The sequence below is a fragment of the Petaurus breviceps genome, unplaced genomic scaffold (assembly GCF_028583685.1).
Source record: "Petaurus breviceps papuanus isolate PSGF00001 unplaced genomic scaffold, PetGlider_PUasm1.0 40, whole genome shotgun sequence".
NCBI classification, from domain to species: Eukaryota; Metazoa; Chordata; class Mammalia; order Diprotodontia; family Petauridae; genus Petaurus; species Petaurus breviceps.
The window spans coordinates 7,160,849-7,166,639 of NW_027186315.1; the positions used below are offsets into that span (position 1 = coordinate 7,160,849).

The following is a 5,791-nucleotide window of genomic DNA, read 5'->3' on the forward strand; positions in this document are numbered from 1 at the left end:
CTAGTAGCTTGTCCTTATAAGAATGCAACCCAGAAAAACACTTGTAAAACTCTAGATCTCATAAGCCTATATTATGGAACCCCAATGCAGATTCAAAGTGACAACGGGTCACATTTCAAAGGCAATGAAATGAAGAAGTATTGTATACTAAACAATATAGAATGGATATATCATATTTCATATTATCCAGAAGCATCTGGGTTGATTGAAAGAATGAATGGATTACTGAAAGGACAATTGAGGAAGTTAAGTTCCAATAATTCATATCAACATTGGAAGGATAATTTGTTCATGGCTTTGCGTAATTTGAATAATAGACCATTGGGAGGAAGTACACCTCTAGCCAGAATGATGACCCCCAATCTGCAAATTAGAAAACAACAAACACACAAGATCCCAATTATTGAGTATTGGACCTTGAGGCCAGATGTCCCAGCACCGTACCCAGGACCACCTGGTTCAATGGGGGATGATTTACATTGTTTAGAGGACTTTTGGTTGGACAGAAAAGAAATGAGAAAAATCTCCACTGGGATATGCATAAGAATCCCTAAAAATCACTTTGGACAGATTTTACCCAAATCAGGATTAGCAGCTCAAGGAATACATGTATTGGCTGGAGTAATAGATTCTAATTATCAAGGAGAAATTGTTGTAACATTCCAGAATTTAAGTGAAAGGCCCATACAGATTCACAAGAATGATAGGATAGTTCAAGTGATTATTGTTCCTTGTAAAACAATGCCACTTGTAAAAACTGACCCTCCTTCCAAAATAACTGTCACAGGAACTGAAGGATTTGGTTCTACTGATAGAATAAAATCAGGAGCTAAAGTATGGGGAAAACGGAAGCCAGATGATCTTCCAAAGGCTGCAGAGATTATAGCATATGGGAGGGATAACACTGTAATTATTGTTTATTCTGGAGAAGATGATTACAAAATTGTACCCTTAACTCATTTATTCTACCGTGAGTGAGGCTACGATAGTCTGGTTATTGTCTCTTTGCTTTTTCTTGATTTTTTGTTTGTTCACCTTGTTTGTTAGATTTGTTTCCACAGGCTTGGTACCCTCCATCTGTAGATGCCTGATAGCTTAAGCTGGATGTCTCCCCCTGTCTGCAACTGTGATGTGTCACCCTTGGACCTGGCATCAAGCATATTAAGAACTGACCTCTCAAATGGGACCCCTTAGGACAGGGACAGCTCTACATCCGATTTCAGCAGCAAGTAGCCATAGAAGAAGAGATATTCACCCCTTACCACAAGATTTTGGGGCCCCATTTGTTCAGGGTGGGGGGAATGATGGGGAGCTGGTGCTCAAGCGCCACCCTAAAATATGGTTTTCTGTGTTTATTGTGTGCTATTCTTCTTATATTGTTGTGAAATTTTGTTGACACCAGTTATTCCTACTGTATTTTTGTCAAGTAAGGGACATGAAAGATCTTGGGGCCGAATGTAAGGGTTATGGGATTTAAAGATCTTCCATGCCCTGTTGGACTTGCTGACGTAGCAGGAAGGGGCGGAGCAAGAGGAAGCGGAAGCCAAGCTAGCGTTCCTGCGTTGGCTGGTGGTGGTGGTGACCGCGGCAGCAGCAGAGGCAGTGGCAGCGCGAAGCCCTTTTTGAGTTAGGACTGCTAAGGACTTTCTGCTAAGGACTCCTGCTGAGGACTGCCAGGGGCCGGAGCTGCTGGGAGAGTGCTTCCAGGACGCTGGGTGGTTGCTGTGAGTGGGGAGAGGAGGACCTTTGCCTGAGGTAGCCTGTTCTGTTTTAAAGGCTTGAAAATGTGGGTGCTTTCTACTTTATCTACCTGTGCCAATGTCATAACTACCCTGATGGCTTTCACTTTCTGGTTTTGGGACTCAGTCTTTTGGTATCTTAATAAATTTTCTAGTTTATTTCCTCATATGGAAAACATGACATATTTTCTAATGGATAATTATATCAGCATATTTGTAATCTCTATAGGCATTGTGAATATGGCATTGCTGATACAGTAGGCAGAGCTGATATAATAAAAATGACAGTGCTAACTAAATTAATGTATCAAGTTTCATCCCAATGAAATTACTTGAAAAACATTATAGAGTTGATATTATATATATATATATATATATATATATATATATATATATAATAGAGTTAGAAAAATGTCTAAATTTGTTTGGAAGAAGAAAAGGTCAAGAATATCAAGGGAATCAATGTAAAAATGTGAAGAAAGGTGGCTTAGCCATACCAGATCATAAACTATCATAAACTAGCAATCATGAGAATAATCTGGTACTGGCTAAGGAACTGAGTGATGGATCAGGGGAATTGATTAGGTACATAACACATGTAATAAATGACCATAGTAATCTAGGTTTGACAAAACTAAAGATCCAAAATTTGGAAACAAGTATTTGACAAAAATTGCTGCGAAAACTGGAAAGCAGTTTGGCAGAAATTAGATATAGACCAACAACTCACACCATATACTGAGATAAGGTCAAACTGGTCACATAATCTAGACATAAAGGGTAACATCATAAGCAAATTAGCAGAGAATGGAATAGCTTATCTGAGATAAACTATAAGAGATAAGGGAATAATTTATTTTCAAACAAGAAAAAGAGAACTTTATGGGATGTAAAATGGATAATTTTTATTACACCAAATTAAAAATGCTTTACGCAAACAAAACCAATGCAGCCAAGATTAGAATGGAAGCAGAAAATTGGGGGAAATATTTCAAAAAAGTATTTCTGACAAATAGCTCATCTATCAAATGTATAGATAAATGAGTCACACTTACAAGAATATGAGTCATTATCCAAATGATAAATGGTGAAAGAGTATGAACAGGCATTTTTAAGAAGAAAAAAATCAAAATTATTTATAGTCATACAAAATTTTCTAAATCATTATTATTTGCAACAACGAAAATTAGAAGAACTCTGAGATACCACCTTATACATATCAGTTTGACTAATATGAGAGAAAAATCAAATGATAAATATGAGAGGGGATATGGAAAAATTGGGACACTAATGCACTGCTAGAGGAATTGTGAACTGATCAAATCATTCTGGAGAGCAATTTAGAACTATGCCAAAAAGGTTTAAACTGGGCATACCCAGCAACACCACTACTAGGTCTCTACACCAAAAAGATCAAAAGAAAAGGACTTATATGTACAAAAGCATTTATAGCAGCTTTTTTTGTGGTGGCCAAAAATTTGGAATCTGAGGGTATGTCCATCAATTTGGAATGACTGAACAAATTGTGGTTTACGATTGTGATGGAATTTCTGTGCTATAAAAATGATGACCAGAAAAACATGGGAATACTTACATGAATTGGTACATAGTGAAATAAGTAGAACCAGGAGAACATTATACACAGATACAGTTGTATTGACTGTGAATGATAGCTATTTTCAGCAATAAAATGATCCAAGGCAATTCCAAAGGACCTATGATGAAAAAAAACTATCCACCTCTAGAGAAAGAACTGATGAAATCTGAAGGCAGATTGCACATACTTTTAAAAATGTATTCTTCTTGAAAATTTTATACATGTTTTCTTTTACAACATGTTTAATATGGAAATGTTTTGCATGACTGAACATTTATTTTTTTATTTTATTTTTTTGAATTAAGTTTTTTTTTACAGGACACTGCAAAACAGGAAATTCCACATAGAAATAAGAACCCTATTGAGGATAGAGGTTTCATACAGTATGTACACAGTTCAAACTGTTCAAGTATGCATTAGTGCTACATTAAAAGTCACATTTAAAAAAAAGATCTTAAAATGGAGAGACAGTAAGACAAAATTATACCAAGAACAAGGCATACAAGACTTGTACAATCTAAAAGTTAAATGTCCCAGGAGTGCCATCTTGAATCTGGAAGGTATAGCCATCAGAGGTAGATTCTGGGACAACATTTTGATCTTCTTCCTCTGCAGAGAAATACTTTTCAATTAAGCTTGATGAAGCCTTATACACCATTTCATTTTCATGTGATTGAAGTGCTTCAATTCTGTCTAGTCCTCCACATTCTTCAATTAGGACACACAGTTTTTCAGTTTCATTTAGTTTTTCAGCAGCCAGAAAAATATTTGAAATTGCATCCAAAATAACCAGTACAATTTTGCTGTCTTTTGCAGACAAGAGGTTGATTAAAGGTTCCAGAATTCCATTGTGGACAAGATACACAATCTGCTCAATTGTTCCACCACTTATATAGTTTGTGACAGCCCATACAGCTTCTTTCTGTGACTTAAGGTTTCCCTTTGACAGAATTCCAACCAAATATGGAACTAGTCCATGATTTACAACTTGCTGTATTTGGTCCTGACCGCCAGCCGTGATGTTTGACATGGTCCATGCAGTGTCCTTCTGGATATTGGTTTTGGGGTGAGTAAGCAGGCTAGGAAAGACAGAAAGTGCTCCTGAATCTATTACAATCTGAGTTTGTTCATCTGTCCCAGTGACAATGTTTCCTATAGCCCATAAGGAAGGAGTCACTATGGGCAATTCACCAGATCCTAGAAGTTTCACTAGCTGTGGGACAACTCCAGTTTTCACAACCACTGCAATCCTGTCATTTGAGCCATCCGTGAGGTAGGAAATAGCCCAATAGGTATCTGCCAGAACTTCTGGGTCACCATGATGCAAAAGACAAACTAAGGTAGGAAGAATTTGCTCAATAGCTTCTATTGGGGGAGCAGGATTCTTGTTACGAAAAAGATTTGAAAGTGTCCAGGTAAGATAAGTAACCACATGCTAATGATGATATATCACGAACTGCAAGCAGAGCTAAAAGAGGGTCTATTGCACCATACTTGTTAACCAAGTCTCTGTAGGCTGAACCATCACCTGCAATGTTTCCCAGAGCCCACACTGCCTGTTCACTGATGTGAGCCTGGGTAGAGGCCAACAGGGCAATGAACACAGGTATAAGCCCCTCCATCTATCACAACCTTGGTTTGGTATGATGTTCCAGAAGCAATGTTAGTAAGTGCCCAAGCAGATTCAAACTGAATAGGATTACAGTCTGTCCTGCCAAAGAAGCCTACAAGCTTTGGAATCATACCAGCCTCAATTATTTGGTCTATGGGAAGCTGTTTTTCCCTAGAAAGGAGTTCCTAGCAGCTTGGGTAGCCTGAAGTTGAACCTCCAGATTATTACTATTTATGCCTTTGACAATATCGTCAGCAGACGAAAATGCAGAGCCCTGGTTATTTCGGTTTTCCTGCAGTGGAGAAGTAGCATCATCAGGAAAAGTGCTGACGTTTCTTCTTTTCAGCATCTGGTCATCTTTTTTAGCTTTCCTCAGTGCTACATTCATTTCAATACGCCAGTGCCTCATTTCAGTGCTGTCTTTCCCTTTGTTCTTAAACCTATTAAGCTGGACAGCTGGTGAATTAGCATTTTCATTGGTGGACATGGTTATGTTCAACAGTGGGAGAAAAAGCAAGGAGGGAAGTTGCGGGAGGTCTGCGGGCCCCTTAGGGGAAGCTGGAGGAGGTTGCAGCTGCGTCACGGTTAGACTTCCCATGACTGCACATTTATATTGTATATCAAATTGCTTTCCTTCTCGGGGGGAGAGAGGATGGGGAAGAGAGAGAGTGATAGACTTTGGATCCCAAATTTTTAAAAGCAAATGTTGAAACATTTTGTTTATATATAGTGAAGAAAAAATAAAATTTAATTAAAAAATTACATTGCACTCAGCAGGATAATGAGAGGGGAGAGGAGAAGAAGGATTAAGGGGAAAGATAATACCTGACAGGAATAGTAGCA

General features: G+C 38.1%; 1 pseudogene; it reads right to left on the reverse strand.

The window, feature by feature from the left end:
• Positions 1-3,609: 3,609 nt before the first annotated feature.
• LOC138170908 (importin subunit alpha-1 pseudogene) lies at positions 3,610-5,556 on the reverse strand (annotated as a pseudogene).
• Between the last annotated feature and the right edge of the window lie 235 nt (positions 5,557-5,791).